Below are 21,755 nucleotides of genomic sequence, written 5' to 3'. Positions count from 1 at the left end.
TATATATATATATATTCTAAGTGTGGAATAAAGTTTGTTTTGCCCCCCTCCAGAATTTTGTTAACTCAGATTGTGGGAAAAAACATACTGTGATTTTCTAATTAAGTAACGTGTTTACCTTAATAAATCCTTTCTGTAGTCCCTCTGGGGGTAATACAAGTGTTGATGGGATGTTGGGGGGTCTTTCATCAGCCCCCTGGTGTCTCTGGCCAGAAAACCACAATTGCAACTTTCCTGCCTCCGGGTCGGAGTCACCAATTCACACTAATGGAATCACGAAGAGGAAGCCAACAGGCTAACGGGCAAAGCTAAACAGTATTCACAGCCAAGTTTGAGTGAAAAAAAATCATCTCCATTGTGTAATTGGATGTACAATATGCCTCTCTCCCTTTGTTTTTTCTGTCAGCGTAGTATTTACTTACACGGACAATTAATGAGTAAAAAAATGCAAAATGCTACGAAACCTGCAGTGGCTCTTATGGCCTCTAGGGGCATGAGCTACATAGCACTGGGCATGAGTTACATAGTACTGCTTTAAAAAGCATTTGCAAGAATTCCATGAAGTTGTATGATAGTTTTCCAGCATTTCTGTGACAGTGACCCTGCATGTGTTAAGAATTAGTTAAGAAATGTGTGAGAAAGTTAAGAACACAACTACTTACCCTCTTTTATTGCCTGTTAACGAGGAAAATCCTTGTACAGGGCCTTTGAAACCTACACCAAAGCTATGCCGAGTATTTCGTATTAATCAAACTTACATTCAATGCAAACCGTAATCCGCAGCCTGTTACCCCTTTAGCCCCGCACCTCTCCACGCTGCGTGGAGTGAGAACGTAAACTATTTTTAGGACTATTTTTCTCGCTTAATTGATAAAGGAACGCACTCGATCGTGACCCCCAGCTCCTACTGTTCCCGGGCCCTGCTGGCTGGAAGGATCTCCCGCTTTCTTTCTTTTAACGGCAGGGTTTTGTAAGGACATTGTTTACCAATAGCATATATAGTGAACATAACCAGATTTTCTCCTAAAGCACCATTTATTTTAACTATAAATAAGCTTTTGATTTTTATCAAAGAAACTGCTACTTCATATATCTTGCAATACTATTCCAGTATTACTATTAGCAGATTGAGATATGAAAACATCCCCTGACTTCAAGATGCATGATTTGCCGAAAATAACAAGCAGTAGTGAGGGGCTGAGTGGGCGTCACCAAACACAACCCACCCAAGCAGAATTTCATTTCATTTTTTTTTTTACCCAATACTTCTCCAGGAAAAATCGAATCTACGTTATCTTATCACATTCCTCTCTGACAGTTTTCTTTCCCTTGTCAAGCAGCCTCGGTGAGCTCGCCGTCCTTTCATCTCCCCACTGTTATTTCTGCTTTGATTTAAGGTTTTGAGAACAGCCTCTTACATTCCCCTGAACAAGGGCATCCCTTCGCCGAGGTGGGCGCGGTGGCACTAATAAAAACAGCCGCCGGGATTATCAGGCAGAAGAAAGTGTACACGCTATTCAGAAAGGTTTCAGACCCATTTGACTTTATTATGTAACAGCCTGACTTTAGAATCACATGAATAAGGCGAGACACTGCGGGTGAAGAGGGAAATCATTGAATTAAGAGACATTTACTTGGAACTTTAGCTGTGCATTACTAATATAGACACAAGAAAAACTGTCTTAAGTTTCTGTCATATTATGTATTGTGTAATTAATATATCAACAAATGGCCATTTCCCAGCTGTGCCGCGACCTTCCTCCGCCCCTCCTCTGCCTTGCCTCTGCTCGTCTTCACTGGCCACCACAGACCTCATCCTCTACCACCTGAACGGCAAATGGGATGTAAGTTGTGTTTCACTCACACAGATCTTACACATAATTTTACAAACTAGAAGGTCTTGGCTTTCAAATGAGGTACCACACTGGCATATAGGCTGTAAGGTCTCAAGTCAAACACTTTGAGATTTGGATATGCACAATTGCTGCCCCTAACTCCCTAAGATGGCAGGTAACAGGTTAATTTCATCGACTAAAATATTTAGTCATAATTTAGTAATATTTTTGCACATTAAAATTTGATGAAAACTAATTTAAAAAAAACATTTATGAGACTAAAACTATGACTAAAATGTCCAGATATATTCGTTGATTAAAATAAGCTTGAATACAAATGAAAAGAAGAGGGGTAGTCCCATTCCTCTCACTTGCTCTGAGTTCCCTCCACAGAAAATAAGTAAAGATTTTCCCCTAAAAAGTGGGACACCACTAGTATGCAAATTGGCACCGCGAACTGAGCTCCTGCCTGCTGTATGTGCTGTATTGATCTATCTACGTTAAGGGAAAAACTACAGAAAAAGGACATTCCACATTATCAGGCAGACCACCATTTTCAAGCAATATGGGAAAGAAAAAGGATCTTTCTGCTGATGAAAAGCGTGAAATAGCTAAATGCCTTGGTCTAGAAAACCTTCGATATTTCATGAAAGATTAAGCGTAATCATCGTACTGTAAGAGATTTGTGGCTGATTCAGAGAACACACGGGTTTGAGCAGATAAAGGCACAATATGGACGGTTTCTGGGGGAATCTAGGGGTTTGAATTGGGACAGGGCCTAAAATCATCCAAACTTCAGTGACAGTTTGAAAGAGCCTCAGATCATTTAAATTCTCTGCCAAAGGAAACTGAGCTTTGTTCATGTTGGAGAAGTAAATATGATTATAATGAATACTATTTATGCGAAGCTGACTAAATTCATCTTAAAGCCACACAGCGTAGAATTTTACCCCAAAAATAAAATTGAAATACAAGCTTTTATTTTATGACAGATATTTTCAGCTTTTCAGCATTGAAAAATACCTCATACAAACATGTGATTTTGCTGTGAGGGGCTCAGCTCTCCTTAGACATGACATAACTTTACCGGGAGTGGGTACGTCTCCAGCTCGTTTCCATGGAGATGTCGACGAAAGGCAGCAGAATTTGAGATTTGAACAGGTTAGGTTCCCATCCAAATCCATTCATTGAATTCTCACTGCAGTAATAGCATTTCCTGTGTCAAGCTGCTCATTAGGAGCATGTTTTGTACTGATGGCGACAGTATAGTCCAAAATGATACACAATGTACCTTCAAATTCAGTCGACTAAAACCGTGCTAAAATTGAAGAGAATTATTCTACCAAATCTCAACTAAAATTAAATAACATTTTCATCCAAATACTAAAACTAAATCAAAATATGCTGTCAAAATGAACACTGACTACCACCACCTGTCTTCTTGCTCCGGGGTCTGAGTGCCAAACATGATTAACGTCCATTAAAACTTTGTGCTCAATAATTCCGGCTAGGAATTCCATATTGAAACAAAATCCTTGAGAATATTGCTCAGTGTCGTTCAGAGTCTGCAGGAGCCGCTACAGTGGAGCTGTTGTTGCAGGCGTGCATGTATTTCTCCCGCTTACTACCAGTAATGTCATCAAATAAAATGTATGTGTTGTGTGTAGCATGTATGGATAAATACTAGTTCGATTGGGCTGGACCAGAAGATTTAGATACGCTCAGGGAGGTGTAGGTGCAGACAACAATACACACAAGTCGTTATTGCGTTTACGTGGCTTTGCCTTATTCTTAAGTAGAAGATTATTTACAATATTTACAATCCTGCAGGAAGACATGGACTAGACATGGTATAGAAGTGCAATGTGCTTTTCCTTACTGAATTAGCATTTGTTTGTTTTTTCCAACAAGCAAACCAGCAACAACAAAAAAAGTTCAGTCCCATAAATCCAAAACAACAAAAACGTGTCGCTCCCACCTAACCGACACTTCCGTCCACAATGAGTTTGAGTTCTTAGTCCATCACTAAGGACGGATCAGTGTCCAGTGAGTTTATTTGAAGATGTGAGTTAGTCCATACGCGTTAAACAGTTCATCACGTGGACGCGAAAGACGGAAAAGAAAAGGTGGGAGAGGACTGCGCCACAACGGCTCCTACCAGACCGCAGAAGAGGGATTTGTTTCTTCGGGCTCTGGGCTCAGCTCGCCATCACGAGTGGACCCGACAGGGCAACTGGTCTGTTCGGATAAACAGGACCAAATCAATAAACGACATCGCAAACGCTAGCTAGACTTTTTTTCCTTCCAGTGTACACACAAACATACACACATAAACATTCATGGTATCACAACATCTCAAATACCAGCATGACAGTTCCAAAACAAGGCAATGCGCTACATCAAAACAATACATTGATGCATCAACTCACCGATATCCACTCAATAATCTGTCCCACAGCGGAAACCCCCAGCGTCTGCGGCGGCGGTTAGCGGACTCTACAAGCGTGGAATGCACAACGGAGGTTTTCGTTTAAATCAACGGGGAACTACAGCGAAGTAGAGTGAGTTTACGAACCTGTTGCAGCCGTCCTGTTGCTTCTCTCCCACCTTCTGCCGGAGAGAAGAAACAGGAAGCTTGTATAGGAGCACTACTGTGACGTGATTGGCTATGGACATCTCGCGAGGGGAAAAGGTGCGTGGGTGTGGTCACGTGTTGCAGCCACGGCAGGCAACTAGAAATATTCTGCCCTCTCTAAACGTATGTAGTGTGTAGTTTGGCAGATAGCTAACAGACTTGACATGAAGGCAATGTTGAATGAGTGTGGGACACTTTTATTGCTCCAGTCAAAGGTTTTGTAAAACTGCAAAACAAAACATAAAGATGTAGTCAATATTTGCATGGAAACAGCCTACAGTATGTCACAAACATGGCTTAAAAAACGCCTGTAACAGAAAAGAGTCGCTGCAAAAACAGTAGAAGAAGTCCGCTAGTGTGGGAAATTGATGTTTTTTAGCTAATGTTATATTTTATAATGCTATTGAATGTTTTTGATGAATTTAATCTATGTGCTTTAAAGTTTCAGTTGAAAACCAATCTTTTCACACGCACATTGCTGCAACAATACCCCATTTCTCGCTCTTGCATTCTTTTGCTCATATCTATGGAGACGTCCAGGTGCCAACACAAGTGTGGACAATAATAACTCCAAATAAGGCATCAGGAAGACACTTCTAGTGGAAAACTACTGAGAGAAAAGCTTGGTGACCTTGGCCTAAGCTCAACTCATCTCCTATCTCTTCGTGAACGTCACATTTTTGATAATATATATTGTAAGAGCGCAGTTAGACGATGCTTTTCCCCGGGACCGCCCCGCTCGAGCACCGTGTGTGTGTTAGTGTAGGGACTTTAGCGCTCGGAGAATCTGTGTTTAGAATTGTAATTGTTATAGGGAATAAATCTTCTTTGACTAAAGCTACTGAATTTTGGTGGTTTCTTCTTGGACCTTGGGATCAACGAACACGCTTGGCGAGACCTTTTTGATACTTTAATGTTTTAAACTTAACTGTTTAACTGTGTTTAAATTGATCTTATGGAGTCAGATCTTGTGTATATTAGAGTGCTAATATTTCCTGTAAAATCGCCTACACTAGCTTAGCCGCGGCTAATTAGCATAAATTAGCATTACTATCGCGGCTATTTAACATAACAAAACGTCGTTAAACTACACCTGAAGTTACACAAGACCTTCAAGAACGAACTTACAGGCATATGCTCTCAAAGCTCCGTGGAAGATGTAATGAAGACCCAGAACAACTACTGCTTGTGTTCATGACTTTTGCACAACAAAGATGGCGGCCGATCAACTTCCTTTTTGCCAAAACATGACGTGAACAGACTCACCACTAGAGGGCAGTGCAACACTCCAAAACAACCAAAAGTCCTTGGGAGACAGCACAAGAAATGTATTATTTAATTTATTCTAAAAAGGCACAATTTTGTGTGGGTTACATGTGCCAAAAATCCACATAGTTCCCATCACTTCCAAAACCCCTTCATTGGCAATAGCTAAAGCACACACATCCATTCCGTTCCAATCCCCTGTTCTTTTATTCCATTTAAATCAACCATGAGTCCTTTGATCCGAATGTGATCCACTGATAAATGTATCTAATCCCCCTATATGTGCGGCGGCCCGTCCAGTATCCTAGTGAGCGATATATGTGGGAGAGCTGTGGATGCCCCTGCCTTGTTAAGCCACCGGCGCCGTGCTGTGCTTTCTGAGGGTGGCCCAGTGTGGCGCCTCCCGCTGCCGCCAAATCCTCTTTAAAGCACTCGAGGAGTCCAAGCCGCGCATTCTGAGGCCGGGCACACTCTCCGCTGTAATCTGCCGCGGCGGAGCTCGCAGAATGGACTGACAGTTCTCTGATCCCAGACAGGGACGGAGCTGGAGGCATTTACGGATACAAGAGCGGCGGACTACGGGGCCGACTGCCCTCCCCGGGACGGTCGCCGCAGAAAACACGCTCGTATTGTGCTGCTTTTAACACCTAGCAAGAAGAGTCTGCGTGGAATGCGAAGGGAATGTTCTTGAAAAGGGAACAGCGTTGATGGATTTTGAGAGAATAAGGAAGTCCAACAAATACAAAGCCAAACCTACTGGATTTACAAGTTGATGCTAAATCCACGTGGAAAAAATATTGGACAGAGGTGTTCCAAACAAGAGAAGATGTTGACTGAGGTGTGGTTTATTACTTACTCTCCTATATCAGCCTCACATTCTTTTCCTCATTTATATCGCGCTGCCTTGTGCTCTTCCTTCAGCATTAAACCCTTAACCCACATCTTAAAGGGGGGGTATTATGCAAAATCGACTTTCAATCGAATGTCATTCCCTCATTAAAAACATGCCTGAAGTGTTGCCTTGGCACATTCACGTATTTTTGAGTAATCTGTAAAAACTCTGATGGCAGCCATTTTAGGGATAGGTTTGCCTGAGTCCTCCTAGGAACGCCCCCACCTCCTGGAGACGCCTCCGAGCTTTCGTCACCAGCCGAGTAACCAACCACTGCTCCTCAGCAGAACCCCCTCCCCACTGATGCCACAGACAGCGTGTGGAGGGGGCGTGTCTGAAAGGGTCAGAGGTTCTTAAAGAGACAGAGGCCTATTTCAAGACATTCACTACAGCCATTTTGAGAGAGCAATTTTATACAAGGCAGTTATTCTAATTTACTGCATTTACAGACCAACAGAAGGTTACATCATTATTATAGTGTGCTATAGACTGGTGCTATGTCATCGAAAAAAGCATAATACCCCCCTCTTTAACAGAGCACATTTTCTCCAGTTTTACCCTCATCTAAAAGCTTCTTGACTGGAGAGCTCACAGCCTATAGGCCACTGTCACGCCTCACGCTAAGATTTTTCCCGGTGCTTTTTTGTCACTTTTTTGTTGCTCTTTCAACACCTTTTTGTCACCTGTTTTTTTCTTTTTTTTGCATTTGTAAGTGTTTTGTTGCTTTTTCAACACTTACAGTACACACCTGTTTTTTCACTTTTTTGTCGCCTGTTGTGTCCCGTTTTTTTGTTCTTTTGATGCTTTTTTTTGCTGCATTTTCATTCCTCATTTAAAGGAACAGGCCACCGTTTTTCCATACTGAGATATGTTCTTGCCTGAGCTTAGACGAGTTGATACATACCTATCTGGTCTTTGTGCGTGCCCATGGAAGAGCTTGGTAACGCTAACAACATCTTTGGTCTTTTTTGCGTAACTGAGGGCACACAGTTCTTCCATATTGAGATATGCTCTTACCTGAGCTTGGACGAGTTGATGCGTACCTGTCTGGTCTTTGTGCGTGCCCGTGGAAGAGCGTGGTCGCTTCCAACTTCACCCCCATTTGAAACTATAGGAATATGTTGGGACAAGCCAAATGCGTGACTGAGCGCACGCACAAAGACCAGAAAGGTACGTATCAACTCGTCCAAGCTCAGGTAAGAACATATCTCAGTATGTAAAAACGGTGTTCCTTTAAGTCTTGTTTTGGTTGGCATGTTGATGCTTTTTTCCAAGAAGCTTTTAGAAGTAGGTAAAGCCAAACTGGAGAAAATGCACTCAGTTAAGGCTGGGGTTAAGTCTCACAGGTCAAACTAAACACTTACTTAATAACCGTAAGTTAGACACTGTGTCCCAAGAGAAAGAGAAGTACAGCTGTGGTGCCAGTCTGCACTTGGTCGTAATTTCGTTAACGCGATCCAAACAAAAGCACTTGTTCACAACTCCTCTCCTTCGCCCGCCATGGAGTATGGTTGGAGGAAAAAGGTTGTTCTATGTAACATCGTCATTGGCCATGGGTGTTTTCCAGCCATGCACTTCATGCGCCAGGTCTGGAGCTGCAAGAAGGCAGGACTAAAGGCTACACTATAGTCTGCATTTGCATAAAAACACACAAGATCAGGCCCTATATGCCACTGTCCACTTTGAGCTGCTGAAGATAATGGGTATTTCTCGAAACTGACGGCCACCTGAATCAAGAAATGTCCAACTGTATCAATGAGTGGATTTTGTCTTATTTGTCAACTAATGAGCTGTGGCTTGGATTTCGCGATGCCAGCAGCATGTGTTTGTTCAAGCTACCTTTCTCCCACTGTGACAAAATACATTACAGCGCTATATAAAACCAATGCATTGTTATTATTATTATTATCTGACTTCACTTCCTTCCTACGTAAATGTGAGTGAGTGCATGCATTTGCCCAGGAAAAAAAACCCTCCCTCCACCAAAGGGCTCAAAGCATTACGATTGCGAAGCTCTTGTCTCCAGCTATATAAGCAGGACTTTGTGACATTTAAATCGTCAAAATAAAGAAATCCCGCAAATTTGATTGAGTCTGATTTCCTCATTTGCCTTGGCAACAAATCCACTTCACTACTTTGCGACTACCGACGTTTTATTTCGTTCCAGTGGCTGGGATTGCTCTGCACACACTTCTCTCGCCGCCAGTAATTGTATCCAGTTCTGCACCTTTACACATTATTTATGCGCGGAAACACTAAGAACATATGCTCCCGAATTGTAGCCGAGCCTGATTAACAGATGGCTAAATACAGGTAAAAAAAAAAAAAAAAGAAAAAAAAAAGAAGGGGGGGAGGAATGAAGTCAGCCGGCTTTGAAGAAATAATGAATTAACAACTAAATAATAAACACGTTTAGGCTGAGAAGTGAGTTCACAGAGAATGGAAAATGACAGACTGTCTGAAGCGGCCGACTTGGTGTTGAGATGATTAAGTGAATTTGCAGATTTTATTTTAGTTCAGGTTTTGTGAGGATTTGTGTTTGAGCTTTTAACAGTGTTACTTTATTATACTGTACAACAAAAGAAGAGATGTTTAGAAAATTGGTATATCACATAAAACAACAAAATAGTTAAGACATTCAGTTGTTTCTCTGGCATGTAAATTGTATCGCTCATAAGCCATGGGGTCACATAGCACACTCGGTTTCTCATATATCTACTCTACCCAGTACATGGAAGGGTTTTCCACTGCAGTTGTTGTGGGCGGCGCTCCCATTGACGCACACGCTAGAATACACGTTACTGAAGGACAACAATGAAAAGTATTGTGGGCCTCAATGTGAACAAATAATGCCTATTGGTGGGGTTTATGGAATTATTCAGAGGTGCAAAGGCAAATACTAGAGAAAAGAAGCAGCTAAAGGACACATGTGAAGGTAAGCTACATGTTTATGTTATGCTAACTCCACCTAAAGTTGTGCTTACAGCGGTTAAATGCTGTCATCAGGCAAAATCACCTTCTTCAACAGAGGTATGATGTGAAATATCAAATCCTATAAGACCTGTCGACATGATGAAGGTCCTCTGGCCAATCAGAAGCCAGCAATATGTTCACCCCCATTGACTAAAGACAGAAGACTAACTTACTTGTTGTAGCCTGCTCCATTTGTAACAAGTGAAAATGTATTGAAAAGCAAATCAATTGGAAATACATTTGATCCAGAAGCGTTAATCATATTTTTTTTTGTAAATATACACTTCATGTTGATACACTCCCTGACCCCCCAAAAAAGTTACAATAACAACAAAGGTCTCTCTCATTCTGTTTGGGCCGCCTGTAGCTTTGATTACAGCCTCCAGTGTTGCCTTCATTTCATCATCAAGATCTTGTATTGACGACGGGAGAGTGTGACCACTGCGCAAAGCCTCCACCAGCACATCCCAAAGATTCTCAATGGGGTTCAAATCTAGACTCCGTGGTGGCCAATCCATGTGTGAAAATGATGTCTTATGCTCCCTGAAACACTCAATGGGAGCCCGATGAATCCTGGCATTGTTATCTTGGAATACTCCTGCGCCGTCAGGGAAGAAGAAATCCACTGATGGAATAACCTGGTCAATCAGGATCTCCAGGTAGTCCGCTGATCTCGTTCTTTGGGTGCATAGTGTTTCTGAACCTAAATCAAATTGAGTAAATAGACAACTGTCTGAGTAAAAACAAAAGTTGTGAATTCATGTAATAACCACCGAGATCTTTCTGTGCAGCGTGCCCTTCGCTTTGGGTCGGCAGTGAAAAACCTCAGCCATCCAGGCAAATCCAATCAGCGGGGAACGCTTTGAAACTCGTCATCTGGAGGAGTTTTTGATCCGAGCTTTTGACCTGAACTAAATTTCGCCCACGATCAAAACCTCCTACGGACGAGCATGAAACGCCGTCTCTCCTACAGCTCCGTTTCACGACTGGCCTGGCCTCGACTGGAACGCCAGACGACCGCTCTTAATAACTTCATTTGGGTCGACTTCTAAAACAGCTTGTGCCAATACGATGCGCACTATGCGTCTGTCTGGGATGCGCATACATACCGCCTAAAGTCAATTTGCAGCCCAAACCTGCCCTGCTGTGATTGCGTCTCAGGTGAGCTGTCTGGCTGGCGTCTTCAAAACCCGCATTTCTACATTTCTCCGAGAATCAGCTATGACACCCTTTACCGTTATTTTATCTCCCTTTTTGGTGAATATATCGCACATTTAAGCTGCTGGCGTCTTCCTCGATATCACTTAGTTTTGGACTCTCTCCAACACCCATCATCTTCTGTAGGTAATGCTTTGCCTTTGGAATAAGTACCCCATAAAGCTCTTCTTGGGATATCCTATAAACATATACATGGAAGACATTAGCTCTCGTGTGACCCTCAGTGTCCTCTTCTCTTGGCGCTTGCTCCGGGACAGTCTAATCATAAAGTATTGTGGGCCTCAATGTGAACAAATAATGCCTATTGGTGGGGTTTATGGAATTATTCAGAGGTGCAAAGGCAAATACTAGAGAAAAGAAGCAGCTAAAGGACACATATGAAGGCAAGCTACATGCTTATGTTATGCTAACTCCACCTTAAGTTGTGCTTACAGCGGTTAAATGCTGTCATCAGGCAAAATCACCTTCTTCAACAGAGGTAGGATGTGAAATATCAAATCCTATATGACCTGTTTACGTGATTGAAGGTCCTCTGGCCAATCAGAAGCCAGCAATATGTACCCCATTTACTAAAACAGAAGAATAACTTACTTGTTGTAGCCTGCTCCATTTGTAATAAGTGAAAATAAAATGAAAAGCAAATCAATTGGAAATACATTTGATCCAGAAGCGTTAATTAGAGTAAATTATTATCATTTTTTTTTCTTTTTTTTCTGTAAATATACACTTAGCTCTCGTGTGACCTCAGTGTCCTCTTCTCTTGGCGCTTGCTCCGGGACAGTCTAATCACACAGAGGCATGCCGGTTCCCCCCGCCTGCAGGCTTTTGGCCCGACTCTACCCGGGCATACTTTCGACTCCCGACAGCAAAATACCAACACGCGTCGCCATAAATAGAGTTAAATGCCAATTACAAGCTCTCCTCCGGACTTTCACCGGCAATTAACGGCGCCGGAGCGAGGCCCGGCGCTTTCATCTCGAATTGATGTCCGCCAACGCCCCGGCGGTTTGTGACGCCGCGGACGGGCAGGGCGATAAAGTCACATCCAGAGATTTATCCGACGCACACACAGAATAACTGGATTATTCTGACAATTACAGCCAAAACGCGTCTCATTTTCACAGACAAACCCCGCGCCGGTATCTCAATTATTTCAGGCTGAGGGCTGCGCGGCGAATGCAGATTTGCTTTGTGGCTTAACCCGGCGCTGTACGAAGCCAAGCGGGACTGGAGAAACAGCTGCCAGTGCAAACGTTTTTTTTCACTATAGGTTCTTTTTCGGCATCTGTCCGACTGCGGAGACGAGCGGAACAGACGGCGACGAATGGCTGACTTCGGAAAAAGTGGATGAAAGTCTTTTGGAAGAGTGTGTATAGTCAGTGTTTACAAAGTGTGGGGTTACAGAGACCAGAGTCAGGACTAAACACGGTGAGGCTGTGGTTCAGTTGTATGCTGTTTTATTCCTGGAGGTGTGAGACAGGCCTCGACACAATGTTCCAACACTTTTATAGCTGTGCAGATGAGAGCTGAATGAACCTGCAGTCTTCTCTTTTCATGTACGTGCATAATGGTTATTTGTATTCAACTATTCAAGTGTAGCTACAGCCTACTTTTACTACATATTAGGGCCCGACCAATATATCAGCTGATTTTTTTGCACCTTTAAAATCAACCCTCCCACAACTTCCTTCTTCCTGTACACTATTTCATATATGTTATGTGGCAGACCTTTGCGCATAATTTCAGAATCATAAAAGACCTAGACCTTACCCTGTTATGATTTGAGCCTCCTCTTAAAGGCACACTGTGTAACTTTTTGGACTATACTGTTGCCATTGGTACAAAACATGTTAATAATGACCAGCTCGACCCAGAAAATGCTATTACTGCAGTGGGTAATCAAAGAATGTATTTGGATGAGGACCTAACCTGTTTGAATCTAAAATTCTGCTGAGTGTAGTCGACATCTCCATGGAGACGAGCTGGAGATGCACCCACTCCCGGTGAAGTTACAGTCATGTCTTAGGAGAGCTGAGCCGGTTACAGCAAAAGCTCATGTTTGTTTGCACATTTATGATTTATTTTTCAATGATGAAAATGTCCGTCATAGAGTGAACGCTGTATTTCCATTTCATTTTTTGGGTGAAGTCCTACACGGTTAAGAACCTAAACTAAACATGTACAGCGCCCCAGGCTGTCACAGTTATACACGTTTAGAATCATCATACACAGGATTCTAGACAACGAGATATTTTTATAAATAATATGGCTAAAAATATTATCGGAATCTGCCTTAGAATGGAGCGGATTGAAATGATCCCATGGCGACAATCAGGTGTGGCGTGTTTACATGCATGAGACCTATGCATGTTCATTAACATGCACTGTCCTGACCAAATAAACCATTTAAAGAGGGGGTATTATGCTTTTTTTCAATCACATAGCACCAGTCTATAGCACACTACAATGATGATGAAACCTTCTGTTGGTCTGTAAATGCAGTAAATTAGAATAACTGCCTTGTATAAAACTGCTCTCTCAAAATGGCTGTGGTGAATGTCTTGAAATAGGCCTCTGTCTCTTTAAGAACCTCTGACCCTTTCCGACACGCCCCCTCCACACGCTGTCTGTGGCATCAGTGGGGAGGGGGTTCTGCTGAGGAGCAGTGGTTGGTTACTCGGCTGGTGACGAAAGCTCGGAGGCGTCTCCAGGAGGTGGGGGCGTTCCTAGGAGGACTCAGGCAAACCTATCCCTAAAATGGCCGCCATCAGAGTTTTTACAGATTACTCAAAATTAATGACAGATTAATGACTTTTAATGCTTTACACCAAGGGGTAGGCAACATCACAGCCCTCACAAAACCTCTGGCCCTTACAATTCAGACCTCAAATACTTGGTGAAGTATGCTGAAAATGTTCTCAAATCCTTCATAAATTCCTGTCCGAACACCCCATTTAGTCATGCATGATGTTCAGGACTGGCATTTGTGGAAAGTGGTGCTTTACTTTGGGCTACAAGTTCGGCCCTTGGTATTTTAACGATGAAGAAAATCGGCAAACTCCATCAAGCATACTTGCCAAACCCCTGCCTTACACTGTACACAACTGTCAACATCCTCAAACCCTGTGACCATTCTGTTGCAATGCTTGCAATTTACAAATCCAAACTTCCAAATGTGAGTTGCTTTCTCGCCCTCTTTCTATACGGACATCTTGGCCTATAAAGTTCCTCCCCATATACCATAGACTTACCGTATCCGCGTCCTCCAGTGTGATATGAAGAGGGAGGATTGTGGCTGCGTAGTGCTGATGCAGCCCTTGTAAAGCTAATACAGTGAACGGGAAGTGCAAATAGACAGCGGGATAAATAATAGAGAAGGTGAGCCGCTGTTGTTTTTTTGTTTTTTGTTTCTCTGCACGCTTCACTGGTCGATACAGAAGAGCACGCAGGCAAATTAAACAAAGAACCAACTCACCCGACCAATTTGCAAGGAATACATTAACCGAAATATCTTTGATCTCTGCGTGGTTTAGCGGTGCACCTGCAAGAAGGTCCTGGGTTTAATCCCCCCACCACCACCCCCTAAAAAAAACAAAAAAAACAAATTCAGCGAAAATTGATACAGCTTTTTTCCGACAGAGAGAGCACGATTTCGCGGGGCAGCTGTAAGAAACTACGATAAACTCCAGTAGCTGCTGTGGTCTGAAGTCGGAGCCAGCCGCTGCTGTTTGCTCAGGGGCTTGGCCGGACTCCTCGCCAGTTGCTTTTTCCTGTCCGTGTTTGGGAGAGAGTATCGTGTCAAAGCCGGTGCCAGATCCGGATGATTTTGGCGGTCGGTGTTAGCAGCAAATATGCCGGCATCTTGTGAAGCTGGACATGTTTGGCAACGAATCAAACCCGGAGAATCGCAGACGGCGAGGGGGGCAAAGTGGAGTGAATAACCTGCAAATGTAGACGGGAGGACGAGGCGAGAGGCGGCGGTCGTTTTAGGACTTTTCGGAAAGGGTTTCTCACGGTATATATGCACAGCGTGTACTTATAGAGCTTTAACTACGGTTGTGGCTATTACCCGCCAACACGGAGGACGCTTTTACCGCAGTTACTTAGATCGGGGGGTAGCTTTTTCGCCATTGCAGCCGTTATTGCTCCCCTCACAAAGTGTCGGTAATAGCTGGAACGATGTGGCGCTTGGCATTTACAGAAAAGTACCGCAGTTTTGTTGGTCCGTGGGAAGCGTTTCTGCGTGCGCCGAATTGCCGAACCGATTCCCTTTACATTTTTTTTTTCAGCAGCGTCATCTATCTTATTAGCTCAGCCCTGGACTCAGTGAGAATGCAGGGACCGCCAGAGACATTTTAAACTGGGAGACGTGTAAATGGTTTCTGTGAGACAGCCCTGAAACCCCCCACTCATTATCGCCTCGTGTTTAGGGTAAATCTCATTCATGACTAACTTTGGACTGTCCCTTTTCCAGTTTTATAAATGAGGTCCCTGGACACAAAAGTTTAAGAGTAAAACGGTGAGAAACCACAGTGCCAGAGGACTGTTCTGAGGGAGTCTATAAAGCAAATTATTATGCAAATTGTATTTCTATGTCGTAAAGGTAAAAGTTTTTCAATGAAACTCATGGATGGTTTTGTGTCTCTTTGAATCACTGACATCAATCTCAGAGACCTGGGATGATTAGTTTGTCAGGTAATCCCACTCCTGAAAAAGGACGTTCCACATTATTAAACAGACCACCATTTTCAAACAATATGGGAAAGAAAAAGGATCTCTCTGCTGATGAAAAGCGAGAAATAGTTGTATGCCTTGGACTAGGTAAGAAAACCTTAGATATTTCACAAAAGATTAAGCGTAATCATCATACTGGTAAGAGATTTGTAGCTGATTCAGAGCACACACGCGTTTGTGCAGATAAAGGCACAATGAGGGCGGTTTCTGCCAGACAAATACATCAGACAGTTATCCGAAGCTGCCAACAAGTCCTCCAAATCCATACGACACAAGTGGTCGTTTGTCTAATCCCTCAATTACGACCATATAAGGCGTCTACTAAAACAGCGCCCCCAAGCTCCCATTGAGGGTATGTTCACTATATTTAACCCAATAACTTTATTTTACGTAGTGGATCTGACCAACTTTGACGACGATTCCAAAAGTCAAACGCAAATCTTCATGCATGACAACACTGTAAAGAATACCTCTGCATCATTGGCTGCAATGGGCATAAAAGGAGAGAAACTCATGATGTGGACCCCATCCTCGCCTGACCTCAACAATATTGAGAATCTTTAGAGCCTCAAGCAAAACATCTATGACTGTGGGAGGCAGTTCACATCCAAACAGCAGCTCTGGGAGGCTATTCTATCATCCTGCAAAGAAATAAAAAAATCCGATGTTGAAATGTAACTTGACCTGTTAAGATGTTTTTCATTGAAATAGCTTTTGATTTCAGTTCTTTACAACCTATAAAACGTATTGAAACGCTGTTGTGCATAATAATTTGTGTGTTCTTCCGCTCAGGTTGGACACTGCTGCCTCGGACAGACACCGCTCAGAGATAACACCAGAAAAGGCAGACAGACATTGCTGATTATTGGATGGATTATGTTTTCACTGTGTAGCAAAAGGCTCATTAGCGTTGGTACCGTTTGTTGTGCCCAGTTTTGTTTGGTTTTAGTTGTGCCTGACTGGACTGTGTATGACTTACTGCATTAGTGCCCTCAAATCTGATATGTAAATAAGAGAAAGCTGCTTGAGTGAAAGGATTTGTTCAAATAACTCGCCTGCTGATCCATTTGTGCACGTGCTACTCGTTTTGCACAAGAGCAAACGCTTGGTAAATGACCCACATGATGTAACTCGTAATGCTAACCGCTTGCAGACCATGTGGATTGGAAACACCGGCTGTCCATTGAAAAGGTTGTAAAAGGCAAAGTGGCAAAATGTGCGGCGGGATTGTTGATGGTTGGAAGCAATGATAGTTTTCATGTCAGTGCAATCATAGAAAAAGTTCCTGAGCTCTTGAAGAGGCTTTGTCAGTAGTAAAGGTAGCAGTAAAATATAGGGTGTGACTGGAGCAGGTTCAAAACATTACATGAGACTTCACTAGAGGAAACCTGGACATAACGGTGGGGTTACAATCAGTTATCTTTCAAATGAGGTGTCGAGAAATTTGATTTGGGTAAAGTCGAACTGGAGACAATGCGCTCGGTCATTTGGGGCAAGATTCACGGTGAACATGATGTTGCCCGGGTCCTATGTTCCCCGGGCTAGATTTTTTCTTTCTTAGGTGAGTTGGTGCATCAACCAATCACAAGTCATGAGAGTGAAACGTCATACATGCCTGTATATCAATCAGCTTAACCCTGACCCTGCCCGAGCCACTAACCTTAAAGCAACAGGCCACAGTTTTTACATACTGAGATATGTTCTTACCTGAGCTTAGACGAGTTGATACGTACCTGTCTGGTCTTTGTGCCCGTGGAAGAGCTTGGTCGCTTCTAACTTCATCCCGTTTGGAGCTATAGGAATACACTGGGAGAGGCCAAATGCTAACAACATCTTTGTGCGTGTCCTCAATCACGCAAAAAGACCAAAGACCAGACAGGTACGCATCAACTCGTCTAAGCTCAGGCAAGAACATATCTCAGTATGGAAAAAAGGTGGCCTGGTCCTTTGACCCTGACTCTGCCCTGTAGCCACTAACCTTAAGGATAGTGGGCTGGTGCCTAATCGTAATACATCGATGTTCCCCCACTTCTGCTGGGGAACATTGGAGTGACTGTCCATCAATAACTCGTTGTCCTTTACCAAATCCTGAGCCGTCTCTTCATTTGTGTGGGACCCTGCTAACAGTGAATGTAAAAGATACGGGACAGGAAGTACAGCACCGATCTTATTGTCCAGGAAGAAATCACTGTGCATAATGTAGTGGCTAACCCATGAGTCAGCACTGGCCTGGTCTGCGGGGGAGGCTACGGTGAATAGACTCTGCCCCAAATCAAGGCCACAACATCAAGGCCACTTTCACGCTAAAGAGTCTGAGACGCACTCATTACAAGAAGATACCAGATCCGTGTAAACACAGTGACACTGACACTAAACAAAAGAGATCAATATATTCAGCCTGCTGCTAAAAGACCTTCAGTGCTGACGAAGCTAAAGAGCTTTTGTCATCAATGGAAAACATCTTTACAATCAAGAACCTGCCGTAGGATACAAGGAGTAACATTCATTTTCATGCACGTAATTTAGCCTTTAACTTAACGCTATTACGTAAGCATCGTCCAAACATCTGAGCGACAACTCACTTGCACAATTGACCGACAAGTAAATGAACCAACGCCCCAAACTCCTCTCCTTTGCCCCCAAACATGACTCATATTTGTTCCTCGGGACGACAATGGCGTCCCCGGGAACAAGATAAGGCGACGGAGTTAGGAAGGCGAATCCGGATTGTGCTTTTCCACTCGGTGAGGGTAAATTATGGAAAATCAGCTTACAGTAATCCTGGCACTCGTCGAGGGGGGATCATCCGAGGCGACTTGACACTATTGTGCACTTGTTGAAAAATGATGTGCTTGTTAGGAAGGAGCCATGAAACGCACACCGGTCGGAATCCGCCGCGTCGCCGCCATTAGCGCGGCCTATTTTTTACCCCTGTCATAATATCAACTTTGCGTCACGCGCTCAAGCAGTGTCGGCAGAGGAAACAAAGAAAGATTGGTTGATCCTGTGGCACCAAATGGAATACTTTTTTATTTTTTTCTCCATTTGGTAAATTTACAGTGCGCCTATACTTTCCAACAAGGTAACTCCAAACGTATGGCATAAGGTTTTCGTCTGGAGAGATTAAAAATGGTTGAATTTGTTGTGGATTGTAAAGCTTCCAGTTATGTTAAGAGTTTATACAGAGTTTCTGCAGGGCATTTAAATGAATTAGAAGTCATTCAATGCATTTTGTTCAAACTAAGGCATTAAATATAATTAAAAAGCATTAAATTGGATACACACTGGCAATAAATCTAAATTTATTGGAAAATAACGACATTGCTCGACTAATTTTGCTGCAAAACTTCAACCGAAATGCACATTATGGTACAAAATACTTTCTGCTGCAGTTTTTAACCGAAATTGTAATAATTGTACAATTATTCAATCAAAGGTTTTCTGTTATTTCCTTTTTGCTTTTGAAAATCCAAATTTCCCCCTCATTAAATAAAGGAGCTATACCTGATGTTTTCTTTTTTTTTCTAGTTATGGAATGACATTTGTTTTGACTTCCTTTTAGTATATTGTAAACTCACTGTAGATCTAATTATAAAGCATTTATATCAATTTCATGAACTTGCAGGATAGTTTTCTAGCATCTTAGTTTAAGTGACCCTTAAAGGAACAGGCCACCGTTTTTCCATACTGAGATATGTTCTTACCTGAGCTTAGACAAGTTGATGTGTACCTGTCTGGTCTTTGTGTGTGCGCTCAGTCACGCAAACTTGTCTAAGCTCAGGAAAGAACATATCTCAGTATGTAGAAACGGCGGCCTGTTCCTTTAAAAGTGACCCTGTAAGTTGTGAAATGTGCCTACAAACATGTCCCTGTGAAGAAATGGGATACTACAAATATGTTAAGAAGATTAGCGATGAGTTTGTACCTCAACCAACATTTTAAAGCAATACTAAGTAACTTATTTACCTTAATAAATCCTTTCCGTAGTCCCTCTGGGGGTAATACAAGTGTTAATGGGATGATGGGGGGTCTTTCATCTCCCCCTGGTGTCTCTGGCCAGAAAACCACAATTGCAACTTCGTTGCCAATGGGTCGTAATCGCCAATACACACTAATGGAATCACAAAGAAGAAGCTAACAGGCTAACGGGCAAAGCTAACTGCGGGCTAGCGCCACTTAAACAGTATTTACAGCCAAGTTTGAGTGAAAAAAAATCTATATTTCCATTGTGTAATTGGATGTACAATATCCCTCTCTCCCTTTGTCTTTTCTGTCAGCGTAGTATTTACTCTCACGACACCTGCAGTAGCGCTTATGGCCTCTACAGGCATAAGTTACTTAGTTCTGCTTTAATTTAGTGGTTTCCTCTTTCATTGTTTGAAATGAAAAAGTCATGTATTAGGCCTTTAATGTTGTTAGCCTTGAGCTCTTTTGCATCTATTGTCCCACAGTCACTCAAACACACCTTCGTTCATCCTGGTCTATTGTACATGTTTTTTGTGGTAGGGGAAACCGGAGTCCCCGCGGGAAACCTATGCAGACTCGGGCAGAACAAGAAAACTCCACACAGAAAGGCCCCGTCCAGGTGGGAATCAAACCCGGGACCAAACCAAATATCAGCGGAGGGGAGAGAGAGAGCATTTACATGATGTGTTTGAAGGAGGATTAGCTGAGAGACAAAATGAACAGTTAATACTTGGCAGACAGTGAGGTCGGCAATACTGTGGTCCATTTTTGATTTTACTCATATCGTACTAATCCATTAATGTAACTACCACAAACAAAGTACTTCTGCCATGATACTGTTATGTCCTTCAAATCTATCTGCTCCTCAATTATTGTACAAGCTGCAAATGTTGTAAAACCTAGCGCATTAACACTGATTTCATATGGAAAACTATTCCTCTTTTTTCTTTTTTGGAACAAACCAACAATTAACTTTCACTCCAAAGTTTTAATCAAAGCGTCTCCAATGTAATTGTGTCCAAAAGCACAAGGCAGAGAGAGGAGGGCAAGACGTTAACAAGCCTCTCTGCAGAAAAAGGTGGGCGGGTCGGGACGGTCCAATTACACGGGGAACAGATCTGTGAAATCACTCAGCGCAATAAGCACAAGAAACAAAGTCCAAACGACGTCCCGGGGGGCAAAGAGATCGCCCCGGGCATGACCGCAGGCCATATCTGTCCTCACTATAGGCATAATATGTTTATTTCTGTCTTTAAACCACCGTGTTTGTGGATTCTGTGCAGGAGCATCTAATTTATGAGAAAGCACATTGATTTTGGCTTGACAATGGAAAGTGCGGTATCAAGCAGCTATACAGTCTGTTCCCCAGCACCGCAAGTTTGGCTGACTTTGAGCTCTGACCTTCAGGGTGAGTTTGGGGAGGAAAAAAAATATTGACAAAAAAAGTATCAGAGGAAGTCTGGGTGAAAAAAAAGAAACATTGGGGGATAACATTGAAAGTATGAACAAGGGTGTGAAAACAGTGAAAAAGTTTGACATTTTGTAAATGTATGACTCTTAGTTTATCTGTTTATGGAAAACATTGAATTAATAAGTCTTTGTGAACCTCTTAACTCCCGCCTGAACTGAGCACACTTTCTCCAGGTTGTTTTATTTTAAAAGCTTTTTGAAAATAATCCCCGAAATAGTGTTGAAAACGAGACATAAACAAGGATGAAACTGTGACAAAGAATCCTGATATAAACGGAAAAAAAAGCTACAAAAATGCATCAAATCATGACAAAAATGCAACCAAAACATGATCAAAATGTAACAAAAACAGGTTCAAAAATGCGATTAAAACATGATTAATGCAACCAAAACATGATCAATGAACCAAAAACATGATCAATGCAACAAAAACATGATCAATGGAACAAAAACATGATCAAAAATGCAACAAAAACATGATCAATGGAACAAAAACATGATCAAAAATGCAACAAAAACATGACCAATGGAACAAAAACATTATCAAAAATGCAACAAAAACATGATCAATGGAACAAAAACATGATCAAAAATGCAACAAAAACATGATCAATGGAACAAAACATGATCAAAAATGCAACAAAAACATGATCACTGAACCAAAAACACGATCAATGCAACAAAAACATGATCAAAACTGCAACAAAAACATGATCAATTAACCAAAAACATGATCAATGGAACAAAAACATGATCAAAATGCGAC

This window comes from Gobius niger, assembly GCF_951799975.1.
Source record: "Gobius niger genome assembly, chromosome: 21".
NCBI classification, from domain to species: domain Eukaryota; kingdom Metazoa; phylum Chordata; class Actinopteri; order Gobiiformes; family Gobiidae; genus Gobius; species Gobius niger.
The sequence above is the reverse complement of the archived record's forward strand: the minus strand, read 5'-3'. Positions refer to the sequence as shown.